Source organism: Crocuta crocuta, unplaced genomic scaffold (assembly GCF_008692635.1).
Source record: "Crocuta crocuta isolate KB4526 unplaced genomic scaffold, BGI_CrCroc_1.0 scaffold38, whole genome shotgun sequence".
Lineage (NCBI taxonomy): Eukaryota > Metazoa > Chordata > Mammalia > Carnivora > Hyaenidae > Crocuta > Crocuta crocuta.
Window position 1 is genome coordinate 2569301 of NW_027532605.1, and position 13647 is coordinate 2582947.

The following is a 13647-nucleotide window of genomic DNA, read 5'->3' on the forward strand; positions in this document are numbered from 1 at the left end:
GTCTAATGGCAATGTATTTTATGAGAAGAAAAGAAATAAAAAGGCAGAGAGAATACTGTGACTTGAAGAATTAGGAGTGAAATTGTAGGTAAGGTGAAATTCTGGTAAGAGAAAGCCTTCCTGATAAGTTTGAGCAAATGGTCTTCACTGTTTGATCTTTATCCTGTGTGTTCAACCATCTCTCCGTTTGGTCCATGCCTTTAGGCCATGTTCTCATGGACTTCACAGTACACAAGGTTGGTCCAGCCGTAGACTTTGTAAGATTTTACTTTTATGGCATTGTCTGTCACAGTCGGTAATGTGGATTCCTTTCTGCCTATTGCACAAGGGAAGTCACATACAATGCTTGTTTCGCACAACACTGCGTTAACAGAAACTCTTGCATCACAGAATTGTGTCGTTGCTGAGATATGTCACTGCTACAGAACTATGCAAGGGGAGCACACAGTTTCTTCCTATTTGCCTGAGTTTCAGTTAATGATACTGTGCAAAGCAAAAAATAAATAAATAAATAAATAAACAAAACAAAAAAAACCAAAAAACCCTGTATTCGCGTGTTTTTTAAAAAACAAATAAGGGGGGCGTCTGGGTGGCTTAGTCGGTTAAGCGTCCGACTTTCGCTTAGGTCATGATCTCGCGGTTCGTGGGTTCGAGCCCCGCGTCGGGCTCTGTGCTGACTGCCAGCTCAGAGCCTGGAGCCTGTTTCGGTCTGTGACTCCCTCTCTCTCTGACCCTCCCCTGCTCACACTGTCTCTCTCTCTCTCTCTCTCTCTTTCTCTCTCTCTCTCCTAGAATTAAATAAAACATTAAAAAAAAGAAAGCACACATTAGGGGTGCCTGGGTGGCTCAGGCAGTTAAGTGTCTGACTCTTGATTTCAGCTCAGGTCCTGATCTCAGGGTCATGGGTTCTAGCCCCGCGTCGGGCTCTGTGCTAAGCATGGAGCCTGCTTGGGATTCCCTCCCTCTTTCTCTGCTCCTCTCCCATTCATGCTCTGTCTCTCTCAAAGTAAATAAATATTAAAATTTTTTTAAGTTATTAGTTCAAAGCTTCTCTTCAGTGCTTAAATACTGCCCTTTTGCAGGCACTGCTTGGCATTTTTGAGCCAGGATCCTTAGATGTTTGGGATGCTGAAAGAGTGGTTTCAAACATAGAAAAGTTCACAAAAGTGAAAGCAAAGTAAAACACAACGTGAACTAGGGTAGCTGATAGATGTTGTGTGCGTGTACGTCCTTTGGGTGTTCCTAAGGGCCCAACTGGTTGTGCTTTTATGCACGTACCTAGTATTTCTCACAGATGACAGTGCACATAAGTGAAAGCAAAACTAGTCTGAAATGATTCCCTGATGTATGAATCATGTGGAAACAAACTCACAATTTCAAAATACGTGTTATTGCAGAACTGACTATATCGACGTTTGAGACTCCTATTGTCGTACAAGTGGAGCTATTAAAAGAGGTATTTGTTTCAAGTTCAAGGAAGAGATCCAAGTTAGATATACAAATGAAAAAGCCATCAATGCCTAACGTGTAAGTAAGGAAAATAAATTATAAAGTCATCGGTTTATACATATATTTAAATCCATGAGAGCAAACAGAGATTGAGTAAAGATAAAGAGACTCAGCCTGAGATATTCAAAATACAAGGGCTTAGGGGATGAGGGGCAACCAGCAAAGGAGACTGAAAGAGAGCAGATGTGATGTAGGAGTGAAACTGAAGATTATTTTAGAAACAAGGTGAAAAATGTGTTTTCAAGGAGGAGAGAATGATCAGCTTTGTTCAGTCTTGCTGGTGAACCAAACTAGATGAGGGCAGAGATTTAATCATTGATGGAGCAGTAAAAGCCAAAGATGAACTATAGAGGGTTCAAGAGAGAAAGGAAGGAGAGAAATCAGAGACAGCAAGTGTAGGTAACTCCATCAGAATTTTTGCTCCATTAGGAGTAGAAGTGGAGTAGTAGTTAATCTGGGATATAAGGTCACAAGAGATTTTTTTTTTAAGATGGGAGAAATTACAGCAGACTTGTATGCTGACAGAAGTGGGAACGGGAAAGGGGAAATTTGATGATGCCCTGGGGAGAAGAAATAACTGACCTGGGAGGTAAGTCCCTCATATGGAGGAGGGGAGGGAGGGAATTCAGTGCCCAAGTAGGGCTCCTTTTTTTTCTTTCTCAGTAAAATAACAAGCAGGTTCATCAACTGAGTAAAGATAGGAGGGATGGAGAGATTGAGGAAAGGCATGAAGGTGTAAAACAGTTATCTGGGAGGTAGGAATAATGTAGGGAAATGTGGGTAGATGGCCGGGTGGCAGCAAGGGGCCCCGTGGAGATTAGGGTTCATCAGATGATCAATTAGGTAACAATCATATAAGATACTTGGAACAGTGCCTGACACATCATCATAATGCTGTCATTGGTTGTTGTTTTTGTTGTTGTTAATATTATATCCCACTTTTTACTCTTAAGAAATTTTAAGCCATCTTAAAAAGAGAGGAGAGGAATTTAATATTGAACTAATGTAGCCTCCTTGCAAGAATTTTCCAAGGAGATCGGGGTTGGTCCACTGAAGTAGTCCCTTCCTCGAGGACTGCTGTACCATGCAGGTAATGCCAGGAGTGTCATTCGGATTCAGTATGACCTAAGGTGAGCCATCATAGAACACTGGGAACCTGGGAACCGTGGTCAGTCTCATGGTAGATCATGACCCAGTGAGGTTCTTCCCCTACGTTGCTATATAGAGTTGAGAGTGGGAGGATGTTCTTCCTCTTGGGTTGCCTGAACTGGGACTAGCTCTGTACCATCGTCCAGTAGATGCTTTCAACTAATCACTGATGTGTCTCCAGCAGATGGTCTCCATCCCTTCAGAACGCACTGAATAATACCCACAGAACTTTCATTACTCGCTAGTGGCTTCTAGGATCCTGTCTCATTTTCTCACTTCTCCTCCTATTGGTCCATTTATATTTCTATCAAGAGTCGATTGCATTTGTTTCCAAACCGGTTTATAACACCGGTTCTTTCCTTTAATTATGTAACACTGTGGGGCACCTGGGTGGCTCAGTCGGTTAAGTGTCCCACTTGGGCTCAGATCATGATCTCACAGTTTGTGTGAGAGACAGAGACAGCCTGTGTCCGGCTCTGTGCAGACAGCTGGAAGGCTGGTGCTTGCTTTGGCTTCTGTGTCTCCTTCTCTGTCTCCCCACCTCATGCTCTGTCTCTAGCTCTCAAAAAAAATAAACATTAAATTCATGTAACACAGTGTATGCTGTATAAATCAATGATATGTGAAAGTGACTTGTACCTATGAAGACAAAGTCAAATGCTGAGGAAAGACTTGAGAAAAGCAAAGCACTATACAAAATATTGTTATTAATTTAAGTGTGCACATATAAAATATAAAAGATTGAGACAATTGTACAACTTTGGGTCTAAATGCATCTGTAAGTTCTCCTTCCATTATAAAGAAACCAATACTAAAAATAATACACAGTGGAGCAGTTTATGACAGAGAGACAACTCACTGTAATCAGAGAGAACTTGGTCCTTTATGGAAAAATTGGTAAGTAAATGTATATTAAAATGTTTTAAGCTAAAATAGAATGTTTAAAATAACTGCATATCCTTTTTTATGATTTTATACGCTTATCAACTTTCTAATTTACTTACCACCTCCCAGACCTGATCCCAGAGGATGAGCATAATTTGATAGCTGCTTTTGAAACTGTCTTTCCAAATACACGAGGAGACAAACTAAAGACAGCAGAGGGTTTCATTAAATAAATAACACGCAAGAGCAAGCACTGAATGGAGACAGGAGGCTTAGGTCAAAGTCCGATCAGAAGTCCAGTTTAAATTCGTGTCAGGGGTGTTCCTTTGTGCCCCCGGAGATCTAACCGGGAAAGAAAACAGTTTGCAAGAATTTAGCAAAAGCAGGACAAGTGTTTCCAGGAACGATATGCAGAGGTAGGAGATGATGAGACAGGCCGATCAGTCTAGAGGATTCCCAAGTCATGCAAGCAAAGACCAGGCATGGAGGGGAGCACAGACCCTAAGGGAGAGGCTTTTGGCTGTCTGCTCCATTTTATGCTGTTCCATTAGGAACCTACTAACGCTGGGCCTCAAGCTGCTATCCAGAGTCTGAAGGTTGTTAAAAAGACCTCAAGGTGAATCTTGATCTATTTTGAGAAAGAGCTAGAGATGCTGAGATTAATTTACACTGTGAAAGATTTGGGCACTGATTTTTAGTGTGTAGGCTAGTCTTGCTGAACAGGATTATTTGAAGCACGAAAGCAAAACATGTTCTACCTTGGAAAAAGTATTCCAAGCATTATTCATGACTGATATTTTCCTCTTCTTAAAGACAAGTTCATATATACTCAATGCCAGCAGGCCTAGGAAAGAATTCCTTTTCAGATGCCATGTTAACAGAGCATACCTCATGCACCTACCTTGCACTTACTCATTGTCTCTGGAGGTAAATCAAACATGATTAAAGGCTTTAAAGTCGTCATCGCTTTTACTAAAATGCCGAAGGTCCCTTGATGTTTTGAGAATATATCATAAAGGTAGGTTGATGACCGATACAATGTTAAGTTTAACTTGAATTTTTCACTATTTCAAGATTACCTCTCCAGAGTTTTATTAGACTTTCTTAGACAATTTGACTACTAGTCAGGTATATCTGTATTTAGCAATAAATTATTACTTTTCTGAAGACATCCATTTGCTATGCATCAAATTAGATAGTAACTGAGATCTGAATTTCTTCTGATTCAGCAAGCAAGTTAGCAATCATATATGTTCCATTTTCTTGGACAGATACTAACTTCCTGGGCTTCCTATGCCATAACACTTGTTTAGGGCCCTGACTAATATTTAGCTAAGGCTCTGTGAAGTCAAATTTTTCATCTGCAGAAGAAAGTGACTATAGTAAATAAAGAAGGATATGGAGGTATAACAGACTAAGTCCCCCTAGTGCCAAGTGTATTTGGATTCACCATTCAATGGAAATCTGACAACATAATTCAGAGGACAAGTGACAAGTTCAATCTAAGGAAGCTTCCTAATGATCTTAAGACTGTAATTGAATGTTTTTGGAGCAGTTGTTATCTTTCATTTATTCATTCATTGGTTTTCTTCCTTCAATATTAAACATATCTAAAGATTATATATGCAAGATGTAAAGACAAGATACATACTTAGATAGAAGCATAGAACAGTGCTCAATAACATAAAAACCAAGTAGCAACAAGGCAATCCATTTTTTAATGGCTAGTCATGTGGTATTGGTCAGTGAATTAGAAGAAGGAAGGAATCCCATAAGCCAATGTGCAAGATGGCATCCAGCACAGCCTGGGACTTGAGCGGGATCTTGAAGGATACACTGGAATCAAGTAGGTGAATGTATCCTATGCATGTAGGTTGAATGAGGGGAGGGAGGGAACAAGGCGTGGGCTTGGAAATGCCCATATTGCTTAGACTATATGGGCTAGTCCAGCCTATCTGCCTGTGGTAGCTGTCTAATATAGCTTTGTTTAATTTAATTGATGAAACATTAGAGGAGAGTCCAAGTGCTGGCCTGCAGTAATGGAACGTCTGAAGTCTCTTGAGCAGGTGCTTGGTAGAATGAAATTATGTAAGTGTAGTTCAGGAATAACATAACAAGGGCTTGGATTGGTTTAATCAGAGCATTGGCCATAGAGATTGGTTGAGGAAAATGGAAATATGAATCAAATTTATCCATACAAAGTGAATCCAGTGTCACTTGGGTGGCTCAGTTGGTTAAGTGTCTAACTCTTGATTTTGTCTCAGGTCATGATCTCAGGGTTTGTGAGATCAAGGCCCATGTCAAGCTCTGTGTTGGGTGTGGAGCCTGCTTGGGATTCTGTCTCTCTCCCTCTCTCTCTGCCCCTCTCCCACTGGCACCCATGTGGGACTATCTATCTTCTCCCCAAAACATACAAACATTTAAAAAAACAAAAACGAAAGTGGGAGCACCTGGATGGCTCAGTCGTTTAAGCATTGGACTTCAGCTCAGGTCAAGAACTTGTGGTTTGTGGGTTCAAGCCCCATGTAGGGCTCTGTGCTGACAGCTCAGAGCCTGGGGCCTGGTTCAGATTCTGTGTTTCTCTCTCTCTCTCTGCCCCTCCCTGTCTTGCACTCTATCTCTGTCTTTCTCTCAAAAATAAATAAACATTTAAAAATAATTTAAAAATTTTTAAAAAACCAAAGTAAATCCCAACATTTTTTGTGATGTCTGGAAGACAGATAAGTCTCTGTTGCGATACAGCTCTGGACAATGAAAATAAACTGAAGCTTTGGCAAGGGGCTCCCAGAAAAACTCCTTTAAAGGTCAGATTCAATAAACATGCACCATTTTTGCCCTTTTTTTTTAATGTTTTATTTATTTCTAGGAGACAGAGAGAGAGAGACAGTGTGAGCAGGGGAGGGTCAGAGAGAGAGGGAGTCACAGACCGAAACAGGCTCCAGGCTCTGAGCTGGCAGTCAGCACAGAGCCCGACACGGGGCTCGAACCCACGAACCGCGAGATCATGACCTAAGTGAAAGTTGGACGCTTAACCGACTAAGCCACCCAGGCGCCCCCATTTTTGCCCTTTTTGCTTTTTCCTTAATTCCTGGACATAGAAGCTCTGACTAGAGTGAAAAAAGGGCCAAGAGGCTCACTGCAACCTTGATGATTCTGAACCACCTAACCAACAACAGCAAATACCGACCCACCTCCTACTTATCACATGAGAAAAATTAATGTTTACCTTGTTTAAGCCACTGTTGAGTTTTCTGCTACATACAACTAATTTCACTTCTGCAAACTTCTCTTCTTAATTTTTCAATCTTAAATTTCCAATTCTCCCCCAATCCCATTCCCTTATCCTGCCCTTACAATTCTGCCTGTCAGTAGCAAACAATTTTCCGTTTCCCCAACAAGCCGTGTCTGCTCATCTGTAGGCCTTGCCTTGTATATGTTCTTTTTCCTATTTCTTCTCTCTCCCTCAAACTCTTCTCCTGGCTAATTTCTTTTTTTTTTTTTCCAGTATTTTTTAAATGTTTTTTTTTAATTTACTTTTTTTAGGGAGAGAGACAGCATGAGCAGGGGAGGGTCAGAGAGAGAGGGAGACACAGAATCAGAAGCAGGCTCCAGGCTCTGAGCTGTCAGCACAGAGTCTGACGCGGGGCTTGAATCCACGAACTGTGAGATCATGACCCGAGCCGAAGTCGGACGCTCAACCAACTGGGCCACCCAGGCGCCCCTGGCTAATTTCTATTCCATCTTTACATCTGCCCATAGATGGCATTTCTTTCTTGATCACCCCACCCCAACCCCCAGCCAGATTTGAAACCATCCTGTGTATTCCAAAGCACATGTTACTCTTCATTAGAAAAACAACACATCAAAGGGGCTGCTTTGAGAATGCCATGCCCTTCAATATGCTCAACATATGGGAACTATGGGGACCCAAGGCTTCCACAGCCATGTTAGCCATCTACTTGGTCTTTCCCAGAGAGCCCAACGGCCTGACAGCCTGTCAGAGAACATGTGAAGTACTGGATTTCATCATACCCATGAGAAGATCTTTCACCCAATAGAATGGAGGGGGAAAACATGGAGCCACTTAGTGCTTATTTTTTATCATCTTGATCCAACAGTCAATTCAAAACATAGGGAGGTTGGGCCTATCTATTTTTTTTTTTTTCTGGTAATTGAGTACCAAGCTTGCTCTATTAAGCTGTGGTGTAAAAAACTAGCAAATTCTGGCCTATTTTACCTTGGTTCCAACATTTATATCAGTTTATTTTCCATCTAAAAAATAATGACTGTGAATGGATACTTTTCTCCGCCTGTATTCTTTCCTTCTCTTTCCCTTCTATTCAAGGAAATAGCTCTGTTCTCATGGTCTTTAGGTAGTTTTGTAGCAGGGCTGGAACAGAAGCAGCTTAGAGAAAGGTCTGGCTTTGTCTCACAAAAGCCCGAATCTTAAGGAAAGGCTCCTTTGCTCTCTTACCCTTTCTCCCCAGATGAGAAAGAGCAGAAAGTGAGAGACAGCAAGTGAGCATGAGAGACGCAGACAGAGATGAAGCCTGAGAGAGTGAGAGCCATATGCAGAGGGCACCTGTGCTGGTCTTTGCAGAAGCTCTGAGGGGAAATGGCTGCACGGAGCTTGTGGGCAAAGGACCATGGGCTTCTGAGCCAACATGCTCTGCCCCCAAGCATGTAATGGAAACAGCAGAGGGCCGCCGGGTCTGCAGCGATATACAAACAAGAACACCGGACATCAGAGGGTCACATGTGTGGACAACCAGAAGGTGTTTCCCCGCTCCCCCACCTCCCCGTCCTGAGCTCTCGGAAATTCACAGAATCCAAACTATGGCACTTACCCTAACAGAACCGGGGAGAAGCCCAAGAAGGATGAAAGTTGTCCAGACTACGACACCCGCCTGTGTTTGTTGCGTCTCATACAAAAATGTCTGGTCAAAGGGTGGGTGTTCAGGCTGGGCGAATCCCAAGTGTTCGCTGCATCCTAAGCCCTGCACCTGGAGAAAGAGGGTTTGGGGGATATTTCCACCTGGAAGCTACCCGGAAGAGGTGCTTTTTGGTAATTAGTTGCTAGCGGAGCCCTGAAAGTTACTGCCACCAACGCAGAGTCAAAAACTAATGTGAATCCTAGAGAAGCTCTAGTCTTCCATATCTAAGCTGTACATGAGCTACATATCCACTGTGTAATGTTTGCCAGGCCTGCCTCATAGATCACTGAGAATATCAAGTGAGGTAACATAAATGGAGAAAGTGTTTGAAAACTGATGAAATGCACAAAAGCTTAAGGCATTATTATCAACAGCTTTGAGTTTTTGGGTCAGAACATTTCTTTTTGTGTATAATTCACATGATCAGTATAAAATATTTCATTTATCTTTGTTGCATGCTATTTGGAAGTGTGAAGGAAGGGCTAAGCCTACAAAATTGCATGTGTACTTCATGCCATTGCATTTCGTTTGTGGAGTGGTCATTCTATCCTTAGATCACTTATTTGTTTAGCAGAGACAATGTATGTTCTATGCACTACTAAATAAAGTTGATGATGGTAACACTTAAATTAAAAATATAAAGCACCATGAAACTCAATGAAATTGTTCTTAAAGGTCTCTGAAAAGCAAACTTCCACAATGCCAAAATAATTTCCTCTGTTGGAATACCAGATCACATTTTAAATGAAAATACTGCATTCATATAAAACTACATGGTTTTGCCTTGTATTGTCAGAGTAGGATCTGAACCTGGGGACTCTATTTTTGAAACAGAATCCAATAAAACTTCTATTTTGGCCTCATAAAGGCCTTTCTCTCTTTCCTGTTCCTGCCTCATTTTGTTTTTTAAACTATAACTAAAATTACTTAGTAGAAAAATGTTTTGAAACATGTGAATTCATTTAGAAAGCAGTTCTGCTGTAAAATATCTTTTGGCGTCATTTTCAATGAGCTCACTCTCCCCTTTTCCTTTTGTTTGAAGACGATGGAAACTGGTAGGAGGAAAGCCTAAGAGCAGGGGTGGGGTGGAGGGGGATGGTTGGAGCCCTAAGGACAGCCCGTGACAGGAAGTCCCAGTGGAACAACCCACAGTTACAGGAAGTGAGGAGCCTTTCTTCCCAGAGTCTTCTGCAGCTGTGTGGATCGAGGAGGCCACATTCCTGGACCGACCTCCACTTAATTACTCTGACCAACAAAGCCGTAAACTTTGTCCTCAAAGTTGTAAGAGTATTTTCTGATTTCAAAAAAAAGTTTTGACTCCTCACCTCTTCCAGGCCAGCCACTGCTATGGGCTCCACCCCCGAAGTGCCTTAGAGCCTCTTCTCCCTGAGTGAACTAGCTCCTGGGGCTGTTCCCAGGCACAGGGTGGAAGAACTTGGTGAGGCCAAACAGGCTTTAAAGAAAGAATATTGGGGTGCCTGGGTGGCTTAGTCGGTTAAACACCTGGGTTTTGGCTCAGGTCATGATCTCCTGGTTCATGAGTTCTGGACTCTTATCAGGCTCTGTGCTGACAGCTCGGAGCCTGAAGCCTCCTTTCGATTCGGTGTCTCCCTCTCTCCCTGCCCCTCCCAAACTCATGCTCTGTCTCTTTCTCTCTCTCTCTCAAATATGAGTAAGCAATAAATAAATAAGAAAAATAAAGAAAGAATATCACAGAAAACCTGCTCAAAGTTACACATACTTACTGTCTTCTATTTTCTTTTAGTAAAATGTGGTATCTCAGGAAACTCCAGCCAATTTTGATAAAAACTTGTTTTAATTTTTTTAATGTTCACTAGTTGGAGGAAATAGAACTTACTGACCCAGAGTCTGAAGTTACCTATATTAGTCATTTTATTATTTGACCTCTCTAAAGCTCTGGACAGGATAAAATGTCTCGGAAAGATATGTTTGCTTTTGACCTTCAGAGAAGAAATGGGATTTTAAACCTTTCCAAGAGGGGAAATACCTCTAAGCAAAAAGAAACACACTAAGTTGAGAGCAGAATGTGATGTTCTTAAAATTCTCGCCTCTGTTTTCTACGTTACAGTGCCCAACTACCAAATAAATTAGGGCCTTTGGGGAAGCCATAAAAACTCATCATTTAAAGGCACATTAATTCTTCTAGGTCACTGGGTGTCATTAAGTAAATCACTGGCCCAAAACATCTTAAGGTGCCTTTGGGGCCTGAAAGAATATATATGCTTTCCTCAAAGAAGGACTCAGCCACTGAGAGCTGGCCTGCCTGCCCTTCTTCCCAGGAAAATCAGGACCAGTTATTTGAAACTCATATTTAATTCTAGGAGGTTGCTGTATGTCAACGCCAGAAGCCAGCTTTTGCTGAATTGCAACCGTGTGCTTTGTATAAGGGCTTAATGCACTGATTCTTCACCCTGAAAATTTCCTAATGTTAGACCAGTGTTCCTCGACCTTTTCTTTTATTAATGCTCCCAAAATGAGCCTTTTTTGACTTTTTTTTTTTCTGTTTGCTACTCTTCTCCCCAGGAAACTAAATCTCAAGGAAGTAAGGAATACGATTTTTGTCAGGTAGGGTTGGGTTGAGCCACTGTAATACTTAAGTTACTATCCTTGTTGAGAATATAGACTTTAGACCAGTTTCTCAGCCTAGCCACTCTTTGATATCTGAGGCCAGAATATTCTTTGGTGGTGCTGGGGGCAGAGGGTGGTGACCCACACAGAGTAGGACGTTTAGAGCATCTCTGGCTCTACTAACTAGATGCCGGGAGTTCCCTGCTCCTCAGTTCCAGTGTGACAACCAAAAATATCTCTAGACACTCCCAAATGTTCCTAGAAGACAAAATGGCCCCCATTTGAGAACTACCACATTAGACATATAAACTAGAAGGAGGTACATCAGTGTGTATGAAATGGTCAGAATAGCATTTTTGACAAAATTCAGGAGAGATGATTTTTAAAGTGAGAACTTAGGGAAAGACTAGGACCCAGAAAGTGAAATGCAGAAGATGGCAGTGAGAAAGGTAAAGTGCAAAAGGCAATGCTGTGGGTTTGGGGGGTCAGAGGAGATGCAGGGAGATGGAACGGTTGGAAAATGAGACCTAGTCACTATCTGTCCTGGAGGGTTTCATGCATATCTCACTCTCCTCACCCATTCTGCCTCCTCGGCCCTCTGGCTCCCAACACATTGAAGGCCTGATGGCAGCTTGTTCATTTATGTTTTATTTATAACTCTGTGGATCAGTTTCTTGACTTTCAATCATTAACTCTGCAACTTTTAGTGGCAGAGTCTGGGGGAAGTATGGGCAGTGTTTGTCGTGGATTGGATGGAATTGCAAGGCAACCAGGTCTCAGTTTATAGCTGAAGTTTACTGAAGAGAGCAGGAATCTTGACTTCCTTGCCAAATCCCTTTTTGTAACCTGTCATACTCACCTCCTATTAACAGATTATCAACAAGTAAAGCGATAATCTTGACCAGTAATTTGCCTACAGCCTCATCCTAGCTTTGAGCAGTAAAATTGGGCTTTGAACTTGTTTGAGGTACAGTCACAAGATTTTACTTGAAGAAATAATTCCTTCACTTAAAATGAAAGCAACGATCATTTAGAGACTGTGAATGAGATCTTAGAACCTCACTTTGTACGCAGTGCTGAGAAAAGAGATAAAGGTATCAGAGCGCCAACAAAGTGCTCTACATCTGCCTTATTACATCTCGTCCCAAAGAAACCCAATAATCTGAGAAATACTTCTTGAAAAGGATGGACATTAATGGCTTAGCGTCACCTAGAACATCCCTATTTAGATTGGAGTGAGTAGAGTTCATCTCTACCTATAAAAGTTGTAGAACACTGAGAAGGTTTAGAAAAGTACAGTAGAAATCTGTGACAAATAAAAACCAGGAGGAAGAGATGAAAGAATTTTCATTTTCTTGAAAGAGAAGGCCAAGAGACAATTTAATGTAGAAAAGGGAAGAGATAGTTAATAGTTTAAATGCTTCCTAGATATCATGAATCTTAGTAATTTAATCTTTACAATAAACTAGAGAGGAAGGCTGCCATTTGCCCCTAATATTCATTTTTTTCCTTCTTCCATGGTAATAAAATTCTCAACAGGGCTTATAGTTCTTCATAATTAACACTACGTTTTCTGGTGATGATGTAGATGGCTATTTATCTGGGTTCTAGTGATTGGGACAAATATTTTGGGGGCCGACTTTGGGACAAATATTTTGGGGGCAGACTTTGCGATTGCTTCTCTCTGTTTATTCTGTCATTGCTGTTGGCCAGAGTAGACATGGTACCTAGAACAAGAGCTTTAGATGAAACTTTAGGTGAACTTGGGAGTGAACTCTTCTACAGACAGAGTTATGAGATGAAAGAAGCCAAATACATGGAATAGCATAGCCACTCTGGACCAACCTCCAGACTTACTCATGAAAGATAAAAAAAAAAAAAACTTCTATCTTGTTTGATAGTGTATTATTTGTGATTTTTCTGTCACTCCCAATTCTTTACCCAGTTTCAACTAAAAAACCTAGATATAACCATTATCATTCTTTCAGATTAGGAAATTGAGCCTCAGAGGTACTGAATAACTCAATGTCATCTAGCTAATAAAGTTCATAGTACTCTTTGTCCAACTCCAAAGTCAATGTGCTTTGTATTATACTGTGTTTAAACTACCATATAAATTTAGTGTTGGACAGGTCTCTAGGTAGAATAAAGATTATTTATTGCCGTTCTCCATATCAGGACAGAAGGAGTATAGGTTTATCTTATAGTAGAAGCTTGGTAGACCTATCCTATTGCCTGATCCCTAATTAGGAGAAGTCAAACTCTCATCACTGGACTTGTATCTATAGTTTAGGTATAGACTTGCTTGACAAAGGAATAATTCACATTTGTTCAGTCTTTTTTGGACATGTGTCCAGTGAACATCTTCTGACTGCCAGGCACTATTCTGGCCCTGGGGAAAGAGCAATGAACAAAAGAGAAAAAACTTCTGCCCTCATCAAGCTCATTTTTTCCCAGTGGAGGTAGATAATAAACAAAATAGTAAAATGATAATATTTTAGATGGTGGTAAGTATTATGGAGAAAACTACAGCAAAAAATGGAAGTAAGGAATGCCAGTGGGGATCATGTGGACAGGAGAG

At 41.2% G+C, this 13647-nt stretch overlaps 1 long non-coding RNA gene across 1 annotated transcript; it reads left to right on the top strand.

Moving 5' to 3' along the window:
* Nucleotides 1–1880: 1880 nt before the first annotated feature.
* LOC144244876 (uncharacterized) lies at nt 1881–9356 on the top strand. The gene is made up of 2 exons (XR_013339094.1): nt 1881–2098; nt 8031–9356. It is a non-coding gene; the product is annotated as an uncharacterized LOC144244876 (long non-coding RNA).
* The last annotated feature ends 4291 nt before the right edge of the window (nt 9357–13647 follow it).